Consider the following 16,241-nt stretch of genomic DNA (forward strand, 5'->3'; position numbering starts at 1 on the left):
ACAATACATGGAGGACTTTTTTGCATAATATATATGGAAGTCAGCTATTGGTAATAAAAATCATGATACTAGGCAGAGCTGGAAGTAGAAAGGAATTACCATATTCTATCACTATATATTAATAGAAACCATCAGTGTAGTCAGACTTCAAAAGCATACCATATTTACCCAAATCCAAGATGACTCTCAAATTAAGATGATCCCCCAACCTCCCAAGTGGATTCCCTACATGGAAGATGTAGCATAGCCATGCCTATTCTTTACCATGGGTACTTCCCATGCTTCTGAGCTTTGCTCAGTTGCTCTCATCACCCCCACATTTTTCTGTTATATGTGTTAGTGTTTTAAAACCTCCCCAGAGCCATTAGGTGTTGGCTACAGCTAAGGCTGAAGACTTCAATTGGGGTGTACCAATTCTCCTGCTAGGAGCAAAGCCAGAAGTTCCTGGCTAAAGGGTCTTGCCCCTGTTCTCACAGTCAGACCAATCACCATATTTGGGGTCAGGAAGGAATTTTATCCCATGGTATGGTGGTGTTTTTTGCCTACCTCTATAGTGGGGGGCATGGCCCTCTACCCAGGACCTCTTGAGCATATGTTGACAACATTTCATAGAAATAGGACATTGGCTGCTGTGGTTCTCTTGCTTTACCTATGGCAGGTTAGGGTGTTAGGTCTATGTTGTGTCAAGGTTGAGGGTAGCCTTATGTACAGCTTAGGGCTATATGTAGACAAAATGAGAGGCATGTTTGCGTGACAATTTAAAGTGGGCTAAATGCTTCTGCACCACTTTAATAGTGTTTGTATGCCTCAGCGGCGTATTGCACATTAATTCCAGCCACTGTAGGAAATTCAGCGGCGTAATGCACCTTAAATGGCTTGGGGTGCAACAAACTAAAACTGCTTTGAGGAGTTTTAGTTTGCTGCCCCTACAGCCACAGAGTGAAGCACCAGACTCCTTAAGGCTCCACAGCTCTGCAGGAAGCCCTGCAGGCAGCTTGACAGCAGCCCAGGAAAGCAGCTCTGCCCAAGAAAAGCAGCAAGCCTGATCTTTTTGTTCTTCCTCCCCTGGAGCCTGCTGCCTGCCTGAGCTGCACGGGGGCCCGGTGCTTCCCTCCACAGCTGTGGTGCCCCCCAGGACCACCTGAGCTGGGGGCCTGCAGGTGGGTGCTGCCTGTGTGGGGCTGCAGCTTCTGTGGAGGGAAGCACCAGCCCCCTTTCCCACACCCCAGGGACTGCTCTGCCCACTGGCAGCTCACCTTCCCCTCCCTGTCGGAGAGGCAGGTAAGTCAGCAGGGTGTTTGCACAACATAGGGGTTTAATCAGCCCTAAATTGAAGCGGTATTTTTTCAAAACCAGCCACTTTATTTAGGGCTCCTGTTTCATCTACACATGCCCTAGGTTATGATTGTATAGAATCATAGAAAATTAGGGTTGAAAGGGATCTCAGGAAGTCATTTAGTCCAACCTTCAGCTCAAAGCAGGACCATCCGCAAATAAAAGATTTCAGCAACAGCTTTGTTGAGCTGGGCTTTAAAGACCTCCATGGATAAAGAATCCACTACCTCTCTAGGGAACCTGTTCCAGTACTTCACCACCCCACTAGTGAGAGTTTTTTTCTAATATCCAACCTAAACTTCCCTTGCTGCAATATGCCATTGCTCCTTGTTCTGTCTTCTGTCACCACTGACAATAGCCTAGATCCATCCTCTTTGGAACCACACTTCAGGTAGTGAAAGACTGCTATCAAATCCCCTCTCATTCTTTTCTTCTGCAGACTAAATAAACACAGTTCCCTCAGCCTCTCCTCATAAGTTATGTGCCCCAGCCCCAAACTATTTTCATTGCTCTCTGCTGGACTCTCTTCAACTTGTCCACATCCTTTCTACAGTGGGGGGCCCAAAAGTTGACACAGTACTCCAGATGTGGAGTGTAGAATACAGTGAAATAATTACTTTTCTCGATCAGCTGGCAACATTGTTACTAATGCAACCCAGTATGCTGTTAGTCTTCTTGGCAACAACAGCACACTGCTGACTCATATCAATCTTAGTGTCCACTGTAACCCCCAGGTCCTTTTCTGCAGAGCTGTTGCTTAGCCAGTCAGTCTCCAGCCTGTGGTAGTGCATGGGATTCTTCCATTCTAAATGCAGGAGTTTGCACTTGTCTTTGTTGAACCTCATAAGATTTCTTTTGGCTCAATCCTCCAATTTGTCTAGGTCACTCTGAATCCTAGCCGTACCCTCCAGCATATCTACTACACCCCCCAGTTTAGTGTCATCTGTAAATTTGCTGAGGGTGCAGTCCATTCCATCTTCCAGATCATTAATGAAGATGTTGAACAAAACTAGCCCCAAGACCGACCCTTAGGTGCTCCACTTGATACCAGCTGCCAACTAGACTTTGAGCTATTGATTACTACCCACTGAGCACCACAATCCAGCCAGCTTTCTGTCCACCTTACAGTCCATTCATCTAACCCATACTTCCTCAACTTGCTTTCATGAATGCTGTGGGAGACAGTATCAAAAGCCTTGCTGAAGTCATGGTACATTACACCCACTGATTTCTCCACATCCACAGAGCCATTTCTCTGATCATAGAAGGCAATCAGGTTAGCCAGGTATGACTTGCCCTGGGTGAATACATACTGATTGTTCCTAATCACCTTCTTCTCCTCCAAGGGCTTAGAAATAGATTATTTGAGGACCTGCTCCATTATTTTTCCAGGGACTGAGGTGAGACTGAATGGTCTGTAGTTCCCTGGATCCTCCTTCTTCCCTTTCTTAAAGATGGGCACTATATTTGTCCTTTCCCAATCATCCAGGACCTCCCCCAGTTGCCACAAGTTTTCCATGATAATGGTCAGTAGCTCTGCAATTACATCAGCACCCTCAGATGCATTGCATCTGGCCCCATGGATTTGTACATCTCCAGCTTTTCTAAATAGCCCTAACCTGTTCTTTCACCACTGAGGGCTGCTCATTTTCTCCTCAAATGGTGCTGTCCTGTGCAGTAGTCTGGGAGCTGACCTTGCCTGTGAAGACTGAGGTAAAAAAAAAAAAAGCATTGAGTACTTCAGCCTTTTCCACATCATCTGTCACTAGGTTGCCTCTCCCATTCACTTTCCCTGAGTTTCCTCTTGTTGCTAACATACTTGTAGAAACCCTTCTTGTTAGCCTATGGGATAACAAGATGGTATCCTGTATGGGATCATTTGGATAGGGATGGCCATGCCTTGGGCAGGGGCTTAGACTAGATAACCTCTGGAGGTCCCTTCCAGTCCTACTTTGCTATGCCTCTATAAATTTGTTATACTTTTTCATGTATACAATCTGATTATTTTCCCTCCATTTAACATGGTGGGAAAGCACCTCATCTTGGAACTGAGCACAAGGAGGTGGATGGCTAGGCAGCTGCTGTAGCTCTGTCTCCAACTCTGACCCTGGCCCTGGGTTGGAGCTGCAACTGCTGCCTGCCCCTCACTACCTCTGGCCCCCCACAGGCATCTCTGCACCACCTTTTCTGTTCCTCCCTGCTGGTGACAGCAGTTGCAGTGGCAACTCTAACTTGGTCCTGGGCTATGGCCAGAGCAAGCACATGTTCTGTGACCCAGGCTTAAGTGAGGCCAGAGCCGATAGCAAGTAGTACGGTGGAGGATGGGGGCAGAGCTGGTGGGGAGACAGGGGAGAGACAGCAGAGAGGCAGGCACAGAGGTCAAGTGGTGGGAGGGACAGGTGATAAGCTGTGACTTCCCCACCAACTGCCCTTCCCACTGCCTGCCTTACTGTAGTGGTGTCGGGAATGAATTTAAGATGACCTTCCAATAATTAGATTCTATACAAGAAAACTTAAAATAAATGTATGCATCTTCCATGCATAGAATCTAAGCATTTGGTGAAGTAATTTTAAATTGAGAGTCATTTTAGATTTAAATAAATATGGTATACTATCCAAGTCTAACTAAACAGATGGTTTCCATCAACATATAGTCAAGCCATGACTTACTACTCTTTACATTTTCTATCCCGTTATTCTGTATACGTACAAAAGATACTAAAGGCACCAAACAGCACAGTATATATAAGGAATATTTTTCTGATTCCAATTGCCCTTTGGATAAACCTGAAAAGTCAAGATAATATCTCTGCATACTACACACTGTAACTCTGTTACATATTTAATCAATGGATACAAATAAAGAGAGAATTAAATGATGACACTTTTCAGCTGACATCTGTAACACCTTTCTGCTGCCAAGTTGTTAGTCACAGAAAGTACTGAACTAACTACATACATGATGCACTAAAATTGACTGAAATGGGGTTTTTTTTGCTCTGTAATGATATCTGTGAAATATTGGAATAGAGGTCAACTGTACCATCATGAATAAAAGAAAGGCACTGGTGGAGTATCAAACATTTGTAACACCCAGTAGTGAATTGTTGTATACTGTTAGCTATAAAATATATATTTTTAAGATTTCCTTCTTTTGCTAAGTAGATCCTTCTACAGTGTACATATAACTCCTTAAGTTGCTCCAGCAGCTCCCTAACTCAGGGATCATCTCTAAATTATAACTGAGTCTTCCCTGTAACAATAACTGCAAAAATCAAACACAAATATCAATTATGCCAGGAACTGGGAGATCATCCTAAGCTCTGGAGCAGCTAGTTACAGAGAGACAACAGCTCTGCAGAGGTTACCTACTGTACTGTTACACAAATAAGATTTGTTGTTTAGTTCTTCTCATTCATGTCTGCCTGTGTTTATTGAACTTTATGATCACTACATTAAGGTTGGTGAAAATATTCACTGGAAGTTATCATTTGTTGTTTGTTTCACCCCTTTACAGGTCTTTTAAAATAATCTTGATAATGTACTTAAATATATGGTGAATAGTTTGAGCAATTTTTTTTCAGACATTCTTTCTAGTGTATTGTTAAGCTTGGCCATTCTTGGTGCATTATTACTTAGTGTAGCAGGAACTCCTGGCCCTGTTATGAGTAAGTTTTGATTAGGTAAGGAACCAGGGGTCAGGCAGCTAGTGAAGCAATTGATTACAACTGGCCTTAAGAGAGAGGGGCAGAAGGGCCAATCATATGACCTGAAGGAGGCTAGGCTGGGGAATATAAGCCTAGTCCATAAGCAGGCAAGGAGTGGCTCCTGCTTGAAGCAGAGAGAGGAGCCTGAGAGAAAGGAGCTGTGGGGGGGTAGACACAGGCCCTCACAAGCTACCCTGGGGGAACCATAAGTGAGAGGGCTCTGATGAAGGGCAGGGCAACACCTGACCCTGAGTGAGGGAGTCTGCCTGTTGTGAAGCAGTTGGCTTATGGTTTGTTTTTCATTTTGGACTTTTAGCTGGAGGACTGGGTCATGACTATAGGAGTGGAAAAGGCCATGGGCAGGGATGCCTGAGTGCACTTCCCTGCAATAAGGACCACGAGTCAGCCTCAAGGCAGAAGGACAGAAACTACCAGGATGAAGGTGGACCCCCAGGAAAGGGGGGCTGCCATCACAGCAAAGCTGATTACCAGAGGCTGAGGACTTGAAAAGTAAGCCAAGGTGAAGGGTCTGATCAGAGAGAAAAAGGAGCCAAGGCTGTGACAGCTGAAACCCCAACAAGCACTCATAAGCCTATGTGAGCACCCCCTTACAGGGGAAGTACTAGAAAGAGAGTAAAGGCTCCAAGGGAGAGCTAGCTGAACCAGATGGACCAGGACCCATGAGGTTACACCTGTCCCCAGGGACCACTGCCCAAACAACCAGCAGAACATTAAAAGTCACAGCAGGCAAGAGACTGGAGATGAGGGTATATCAAATGAGGAACAACAAGTGGAGTGGACCATAAGGGGGATCAGATGCCAGGGTGGCTTCCCCCTCACACTTTGGATCCTGTACCAACCTAACTTTTATAATACTGTCATCACTGTTCTTTGATTAGCTATCCCTGGGTTTGGGCCAGGATGCAAAAAAAACTCTTGAACCCCTTTACTGAATTTCAGTGAAAGCAAAACACAATTTTAAGTTATAGGACTAAAGCCCCTGTACTCCCAAACCCATAATAAAGTGTTGTGTAGGTATGAAAATAAATTGAAACAATTATCTTTTCCCCTGTATTTTTCACCTTCTCTTTTAATGTTATAATGACAGACTATCAAAAAAATAATAATACAGCTTCTGGTAATATTTCACTCAACTCAGTTATCGTTGGCCTACATGTGTCTTATTATACAAGCATTTGCTTTATAATTGTATAAATAGCTCTTTAATAGCTAGCTATTCTCTACCCTCAGGATGCAATATCAGTCATTAAAATACTGGATACTGTGAGAATGAACATGCAAAAAATGTGACTATTGTAGAGGGTAGATTTCTAAACTGATACACAACTATAGATTTAGGAAAATAAGTAAGGACATATTACAGACCTACTTTTTCTTTTTAAAGTTCTTCTGGAGATAAAACCAGAATTAAGGCAATCAGAGTTGTTATCGACATGACTAATTCCTTACATTAGTTCATCTTTATCAGTGAAAAATGGATCCAGTTAGCAAATTTCTTATTGTTTTGTCCAGTCTACGTTTAAATTTTTAGAAGCCTCAAAATATGAGGCTTTCATCACTCATCTGGAAAGCCTTTTGATAATTGGATGAATTATGAGATTCATCATAATTTGATGAATTTCATAATTCATCTACATAGTTGGATGTGTTAAAAATTGGCTGATGGGGGTACACCCAGAGAGTGGTGGTGGACAGGTCATACTCGACCTGGTGGGATCTGAATAGTGGGGTCCCCCAAGGCTCAGTCCTGGGGCCTACACTGTTCAACATCTTCATCAGTGACTTGGACAAGGGGGTGAAAAACACATTGTAAAAGTTTCCCAATGACACCAAGATGTGGGGAGAGGTAGGCACGCTCGAAGGAAGAGAGAGGCTGCAATTAGATTTAGACAGACTACAGAAGTGGGCAGATGGTAATAGGATGGGGTTCAACATAGACAAATGCAGGGTGCTGCACCTTGGGAGAAGGAATCCACAGCAAACATACAAGCTGGAGAGCTTCCCCCTTGTGAACACAGAGGCAGAAAGGGATCTTGGAGTCATTATTGACTCCAAGATGAACATGAGCCACCAATGCCAGATCTCAGCCAGCAAAGCCAACTGCACCTTGTCATGCATCCAAAGATGCATCTCAAGCCAGTCCAGAGACGTGATACTCCTCCTCTATGCGACATTGGTCAGGCCAATTGGAGTACTATGTCCAGTTCTGGGCACCTCACTTTAAGAAGGATGTGGCCTGCCTTGAGAGGGTTCAGAGGAGGGCTACCCGCTTGGTTGGAGGGCAACAGGGCAGGCCCTATGAGGAGAGTCTAAGGGGCCTGAACCTGTTCAGCCTCAGCAAGCAGAGGCTGAGGGGGGATTTGATGGCTGCCTACAAACTCGTTAGGGGAGATCAGCAGCAAATAGGAAGGGCCCTATTCTCCCCAGCAGCACCTGGGTTGATGAGGAACACTGGCCAGAAGCTGCTGGAGAATAGGTTCAGGTTACAGATTAGGAGGCACTATTTCACTGTCAGGGTGGCTAGGATCTGGAACCAACTTTCTAGGGAAGTGGTCCTTGCTCCTACCTTGGGTAAATTCAAAAAGAAGTTGGACAAACACCTGCCTGGGGCCGTGTGATCCCAGCGTGTGCTCCTTCCAGTGGCAGGGGGTCAGACTAGATGATCTGTTCAGGTCCCTTCTGACCCCAAACTACTAAAATAATCCTTATTTGATGTTTATGGTTAGCCATCAATTTATTATCTGAGCACCTTAAAATGGTTGTGTGGGAATTAGCAAGTACTTGAGCTGATCCAAATGTTAATACAAGAAGGTTTTTTTTTCCACTGGGAACAGTCTTTTTTCTAAAAAAGTTATTTGTGAAAATATATTAACATATTTTACTTTTCTTTCCTTTTCAGCATATTTATTATAAACTATATCAAGAAGTTATGAGTACTGTTCAGTTCCTTAACTTGCTTTTTTAATTACTGAACAATATTGATATAATAACAAAGTCTCCCAAAAAAGAAAAAATGCAAAATGAAAAAGAAAAAGTAGATCCTTTCCAAGTGAAAATAACTTCATTTTTTTTAATTTTTCATAGGCTTTTATCCCCATTCTTGAAGGACTCAAAAGTTAGAATATAAACTACCCCCATTTCCCACAAATGGATGTCAACATTGCTCTCTTCATTTACCATTGTTCTTATTTCCTTTCCCTTTTATGGTGCATGATTACTGTACTGAACCAGATGGGTTTTACATTGCAAACTAAAAAGTTATAATTTCAGCTCTCGTTGTAGTGAAAAATGAACGACGGTACTAATAAAGTGCCTGTGAGCCACAAACTGCCATTCAAAGATTACACCTGTAAACGCTGGGAAAGTTCGTGTCTTCAATTTGTGGCTTATCAAGACAACTTGCATAAAAGCACAGTAACACTACAAGGCACAGAATTACAATGTACTAAAATTTCAGCTTTCCTAGAACTCACAACAGAAAGAAAAATAAAAGAAGAAAGCTATTTACTTTAAATGACAGACTAAATTACACCATTCTCTTAAATGTACACATTTGAGTCAGTGAATTTCTACAAGGGAAGGTTCTTGACAGCTTCACTGAATCATGAAACCAAGAAAACAAACAAAAAAAGAATGTTGTGGCAATGTGGGCTTAAGCCAAATCAAATGAGTCATCACAAATGCATGTCAGAACTAAAAATAAAGTTAGAAAAAAAATCATTTTCTATTTTCATGTCATATTTGAGATAACTCTCTTGTTCCAATTACTAAATCCCAGTCTCAGAATTTCCTTCCTTCATATTAGCTTCTCTAGACATAATATTTTATCTTCAACTCCAGACTTCTAAGCCTTTTTAAAACCTTAAAGTACAACCACTTTCTCTGTCATATTTGCAAAATAAATCATTAGATTCTGAGAAGTGAAGAGCCCACATTCTGCAGATTACCAGACCTTCACCTTAGGAAGATTTAGGTCAAGAATTCAATCATCATCTCTAAGAGATGTTTCCCTCTCACTTCCAGCACCAGAAAAGTAAAGACAAATTAAATGCTACTGTTTGGGCAGCAACATGTCTCCAGTCCTCAGTTTTGCAGCTACATTCAACAAAAAAATAAATAAAAAAAATTGCACCACACACAGCCAGAGGAGGAAAAACAACAAGGTAGATTTATTTTGCCTGGTTTGAATCATGCTATATTAAAAATTAAAGAGTCCCTTTTTGCATTCTATGTGCATACTTAAATCCCATTGCCACTCAACCACTTGCAGATGTTTCTACAGGTCACAAAAATTAAAACTACATTTCTGAAAACCTATATAGAAAATGGAAATTTTCTGACTATCATGCATTAGATATCATATTTACTCAAATACAAGATGACCCTGGATGTAAGATGACCCCCCATAATTATATTCTATGCACAGAAAATGTATACATTTATTATAATTGTCCATGCATAGACTCTAATTATTAGAGGATCAGCTTAAATTCATCCTCCCCCCTACTACTGCAGCAGGAAGGGGGCAGTAATGGGATAGGTGGTGGGGGACAGACACTGGAGAAGGCAGTAGGGGGAGGGCACATGGTGGGCAGTAGTAAAGCATGCAGTGGGGAGCAAGTGGTAGGGGTCAGGCTGTGTGAAGGCAGTGGAGAAGACAGTGAGAGAGGCAGACAATGAGAGAAGCAGGCAGCTTACCCACTCCTGCCTACCCCCCTCCAAATATCCCACCCACTATGCCCTTCCTCCCCACAGCTTCAGGCTGCCCCACTTTGTCATTCCCTTGTTTCCTGCTCCTTGCTGTTTCTACCCTCAGCTTCAGTCAAACACCACCCCTTCCCTCCATCTCCCCCTATACCTGAAGTCTCTCTTCCCTGCCCGCCCCACCACACCATGCAGCTGGCTGTAGCAGGTACAGAGCCTATCAGTGGGTGCATCTCCACATGCAAATAAGCCAGAAGCAGTTTACTCTTGAGTAAAATTGTTGAGAATAAACTCTCCCAGGCACATATCTACTCATTCAGGAACTGCTTCCACTCCCTGCAGCCCTTCAGCCAGCCCCTGCAACAGTCAGGGGGAGCTCTGGACTCCCTCTGGGTGCTAGCCCAGGGACAAGGAGACAGCTATCTCTTGCCTGAGCAGAAGGCAGCTCCTGGGGGAAGGAAGCAATCTCCCACCCTCTGCTGCTCAGCTGACCCGGAGCACATTTGCTCCCCATCAGGCATCTACATGTGTGCTACCATTCAGTTACTAATCACAAATAAATTTGCTACTTTAATATGCAGGTAGCAAATTTAATCATGATTAGAGCCAATTACTGTGCATTAAGCTTGTGCCAATTACTGCACAGGAAATATCTATAGACATGGACACTTACTGTGCAGTAATTAGCTCTACTGCGCAGTAAACCTTCTTATGTAGATGCACCCAGGAGGGAGCAAAAGTAATGAGGAGTGCAGAAGGAGAGAGAGATGGGGAAACAGTGCAGTGGGGGAGTAGACTTGGGGCTGCAAGAGAAGAGTGGAGAGACATGCAGAGGCAGTGGGGAGTAGCAGGCAGCAGCTGTGGTTCTATTTCTAGCTCCAGCTCCACCCCAGGGTTGAGACTAGAGCTGCAGCAGCTGCCTGCTTCTCCACTGCCTCTTGCTCAATCAAGGGGGGGGTTTTCCCCATGTAAAATGGAGGCTGGGAACCCTCATCTTCTAATCAAGTGAATACAATATGTAGCTTGCCTGTGCAAAATGAATAGTTATTATATTTGCCGTTAAAACAATTAATTGTTTCCTTTGTCTGAAAAGCCTTCTTAACATTTTATGAATTGACAAGGAACCACTTAACACAAAATGCATGAGAATTCAAGGTTTTCAAGAGAAATCCAGTATGAAAATAATGTATACAATTTGTGTGAAGGAGCACAATATGAAAAACAATTCTGCAACAGATTTACAGATATCACAAACAAATGATTACTAGCTCATCAATGAATGTGGAAAAAAGTTCATTAGTAATGCATTTGATTTGAGAGCATTTATGCATACCTAATCAGAAAACTGTTGCTTAAAGCAGTCTCAGGTTGATTATTGTCATCCATATATGAATACTAAAGAGCTAATCAAGCTGGAATTTTGTACTTAAAATAACAACTATTTCTTATAAGAATTCTCATGTCTTCTCCAGAATGGCACCCAGTAGTGTCCAAAATGAAGGCTGTGCATCTCACTTAATACTGAAACACAGTACTCAAATGCAAAAAAAACCCACATATTAGGTACTTTAAACTAGTTTTGCCAGAGAATGGAGACCAAAGGCCTAAGGTAAGTGGGAAAGCGGGTGACTTGGAGGAAGCACAAGCAGAAGGGTGCAACAAGGGAGGCCTTTTCATTCTTCCTGAGAAAGCAAGGCCATCAGCTGTTATCTGAGGTGTCTATACACAAATGCATTGAGCCTGGGAAACAAGCAGGAAAAACTGTAGCAGAAAGCCCCCTTTGCACATTTCACTTCTGAACATTCATACAACAGAAGCCCTTTCTTGCCTGCACTCTGCACTCTGCATTTTGTGCATTTGTTTTTCCTTCCAAGTGTTGGCAGAGACCTAGCACACACATTGCATGGGTGGGGCAAGGCTTAGAGCAAGCCAGAAAGCTGAAGTAGCTTTCTGTAGAAGAAACCTACAAACTACATCTACATATCAATTAAGCTCAGTGTCACTAAACAAAACAAAAGAACTAAAATATCCACTTCAAAGACTGTAAATATATCCTGGTGCTAACCTAATTCACTTACTGTCCCCAGTAGCCTTTGATCCTCACTACCTCACACTGTATTTTTATATATTTCTCAAAGTGCTTTTTATATTTCATCTGTCTCATCTTTACCATGGCAGTTTGTATTTTGTTTAATACTTTTAGACCTTTAAGGAATGTACTCCCTGTAGAATGAAGTTACACCCTGGAACCATTGTTAAAAACTGCATTGAAATTGTAATTGTAGTGATAAAATCTGCTATATTGGGCAGTCCCTTGAATGAATGGGAGTATGAATGACAAACCAAGCACCTCTGGCTGTTAATTGACAATAGCCTAGCCAGTGGAACTTACCATTATAAAACTCTACAAGCCATTTTAAACTAATCAAGCCAAGGAACTGTTTCCTGGAACTGAGCACCCACCCTCTTGACTATTCCTGTAACCCATGATAATACAGCCATTTAGTCAATAAGTCAAGGGTGAACTCCAGAAACTTCAGGTACCTGCAGGCAGAGACCCCTATGACTAACAGCTGTCAGGTACTACTCAAAACCCACGTGGGACAGCAACCTCCAGATTAGACAGCCAAGATTACACTGGGGGAATCACACAAGTCTGCCAGAAAGGGATAAAAGGCAGTGAAGCATGACCCTCAGTGGCACGCTTTCATCCAGTACCTGACCTACCAAGACAGAAACACAAGCAGGTGACCCCCTTTTGGAGAAGACATTGCCTTGAAGGAAGCTGACCATTGACAGCAGACTCCAGGGCCTTGGATAGATAGATATACTGACACCAGTGCTTTCACAATCACTACAGCAGCTACTGTACACTACACTACATGGTTTTAAATTACATGGGTAATTTAAAGAGAGAGAGAGTGTGCACATGCGTGTGCACACTAAGGTGACCAGTACCCCTCATAACTCAAAGTTTTATTTATGATTTTATTGATAACTTCACATCCTATCCAATAAACTAGAATTTATGATGATCCTGAGAGTTGGTACTTTGTAGCCAACCGAACTAGAAGTCCTCACATGAAACTATGATGCAACTGGAATAACAGAGACTTGGTGGGATAGTTTGCATGACTAGAGTACTGCCATGGATGGGTATAAACTGTTCAGGGAGGACAGGCAGGTGAGAAGAGGCAGAGAAGTTTCTCCTTATGTAAAGTTTCTCCTCCTGTGTGATTGCTCAGAGCTCCAGAATGAAACTGGAGACAGGCCTGTTGAAAGTCTGTGGGTTAGAGTCAGAAGGGAGAGCAACAAGAGTGATGTCATGATGGTTGTCTGCTATAGACCTCCAGACCAAGAGGTTCAGGTAGATGAGGCTTTTCTCAAACAGCTGGCAGAAGTTTCTAGAGCACAGGCCATGGTTCTCATGCGGACTTCAATCACCCTGACATGGCAGGAGTGCAAAACACCAGTGCACAGGCACTCCAGGAAGTTTTTGGACAGGGTTGGGGACAACTTCCAGGTGCAAGTGCTGGAGCAGCTAACTAAAGGCTGTGTTTTTCTTGACCTGCTGCTCACAAATAGGAACAATTAGTGAGGAATGTAGAAGTGGATGGCAATTTGGACAGCAGTGACCATGAGATGATTGAGTTCAGGATCGTGAGGAAAGGTGGGAAGGAGAGCAGCAGAGTAAAGACCCAGGAGTTCAAAAAAGCAGATTTTGAATCACTCAGGGAGCTGATGGACAGGATCCCCTGGGAAGCTAGTCTGAAGGGGAAAGGAGTCCAGGAGAGCTGGTTGTATTTTAAAGAAACCCTGCTGAAGGCACAAACCATCCTAATGTACAGGAATATTAGCAAGAATGGCAGAATATGAGCTTGCCTTCTCAGGAAACTCTTCACTGAACTACAAGACAAAAAGGAAGCTTACAAGAAGCAGAAGCTTCAACAAACAACTAGGCACTTGCTCAGACATGCAGGGATGAAATCAGGAAGGCCAACACACAACTGGAGTTGCAGCTAGGCATGGACATGAAGGGTAACTAGAAAGGTTTCTATGAGTACATCAGCAAAAAGAGAAAGATCAGAGAAAGTGTGAGTCTCTTACTGAATGGGGGATGCAAATTAGTGACAGATGATGAGGAAAAGGCTGAAGTACTCAATGCTTTTTCTACCTCAGTCTCCATAGGCAAGGTCAGATCTCAGACTACTACACCTGGCAGCAGTTTCGGGAGGAGATGAGCAGCTAACAGCAGTGAAAGAACAAGTTCAGGACTATTTAAAAAACCTGGATGTGTACCAGCCTGTGGGGCTAGACACAAAGCCTAAGGGACCAAACCTGAGCATGAGGAGGAAGTTGCCTCATGTGATTGCAAAACTACTGGCCATTATCTTGGAAAACTCATGATATTTGGGAAAGGTTCTGGTTAACTGGAAAATGTTAAATATAGTGCCCATCTTTAAGAAAGGAAAGGAGAATCCAGGGAACTGCAAGCCAGTCAACCTCACCTGTGTCCCTGGGAAAAGTATGGAGCAGGTTCTCAAAGAATCCATTTTTAAGCACAGATGAGATGAAGGTGCTTAGGAACAGTTAGCATAGATTCACCAGGGCAAGTCATGCCTGACCAACATGATTGCCTTTTATGGTGAAATGACCAACTCACTGGATGTGGCGAAAGCAGTGGATGCGGTATAGCTTGACTTCAGCAAGGCTTTTGATACAGTCTGCTACAGCATTCTTACAAGCAACCTAAGGAAGTACAGGTTGGAGGAATGGACTGTAAGATGGATAAAAAACTGGCTGGAGCATCAGGCTCAGAGGGTAGTAATCAATGGCTTAATGTCTAGGTGGCAGCCAATATTAAGTAGGTGCCAGAGGTCAGTCCTAGGGCTGGTGTTGTGCAGTATCTTAATTAACAACCTTGAAGATGGCATAGAGTGCACCTTCAACAAGTTTGCAGATGACACCAAGCTGTGGGGAGTAGTAGAAACACTGGAGGGTAGGCCTAGGATTCAGTGACCTAGATAAATTGGAGGATTCAGCCAAAAGAAATCTCAATGAAGTTCAACAAGGACAAGTAAGAAGACCTGCACTTAGGATGGAACAATCCTATGCACAAGTACAAGCTGGGGACTGACTAGCTAGGCAGCAGCTCTGCAAAAAAAGGACCTAACTGAGAGGGGATTTAATAGAGGCCTTCTGAAGGGTGATTCTAAAGAGAAAGGAGCTAGACTGTTCTTCTCAGTGGTGGCACATGACAGAACAAGGAACAATAGTCTCAAGTTGCAACAAGGGAAATTTAGGTTGGATATTATGAAGAAAATTCTCCCTAAGAGGGTAGTAAAGCTCTAGAACAGGATCCCCAGAGAGGTTGTGGAATGTCCATCCTTGGAGTTTTTTAAAACCCAGGTAGATAAAGCCTTGGCTGGGATGATATAGTTGTGGGTGATTCTGCTTTGAGCAGGGGGTTGGATAGAATGACTTCCCGAGGTCCCTTCCAAACCTGATTTTCTGTATTCTATGAAAATAATACTAGGTACCAAAGAACAAGACCACCCCAACCTCAATCATCAAGCTCTAGTACACTGTTGATGCTTTAGTGTGTGATCGCTTAGAAGCAGACTTTCAGGCAATCATCAACATTTTTACCAAGGCATACAAGAAAATGTGATTGATGCTTAATATTCATGACTAAAGTCCTCCATCAACAAGCTCTTAGTGAGCAGAAACCAGATTCATGGTGAGACCCTGAAGAACGTTGAGTATTCGCCGTACCTCAGAAACCATCTCTTGCAGAAAGCTGACATCAGTGAAGAAATCCAACACCACCTCAGATGTGCAAGTGCAGCCTTTGGACACCTGAGGAAATGGTTGTTTGAATATCATGCCATCAGATCTGAAACCAAGCTAATTGTTTGTCAAGCAGCCATGATCCCCACCTTACCATATGGAGCTGAGATGTGGACAACGTACAGGAGACACCTGAAGTTGCTGGAGAATTATCAATAATGTTGTCTGGAAAAGAACCTCCAAATCCAAAGGGTAGACAGACACACCAACATTAGCATCCTCTTGCAAGCAAATACCATGACCATTGAGGCAATGATCATCCAACATCAGCTTCACTGGGCCAGCCAAATCATTCAGATGTCCAACTCCAGAATCCCAAAGCAAATTTTATTCTTCCCGTTCAGTCAATGTGTATGCTTAAGAAAAGGGAAGAGAAAGTGCTTCAAGGATGTCCTCAAGGCCAACTTGAAAAAATGCAACATTGATATCAACCTGTGGGAGACTATCACCTAGGACTGCCCCAAGTAGAAGAAGAGTCTAATGTTTGGATCTTGCCTTCATTCTAGATGGTGACCTTTGTGGGGCAGGGTCTGGGTTTTTTTATTAATTTGTAGGGTACTGATACAACTGGACCCTAATTGGGGCCCATACATACTAACACAATATAGAAAAGAAATAATAATC

This window comes from Alligator mississippiensis, chromosome 3 (genome assembly GCF_030867095.1).
Source record: "Alligator mississippiensis isolate rAllMis1 chromosome 3, rAllMis1, whole genome shotgun sequence".
In the NCBI taxonomy this organism is placed as follows: Eukaryota; Metazoa; Chordata; order Crocodylia; family Alligatoridae; genus Alligator; species Alligator mississippiensis.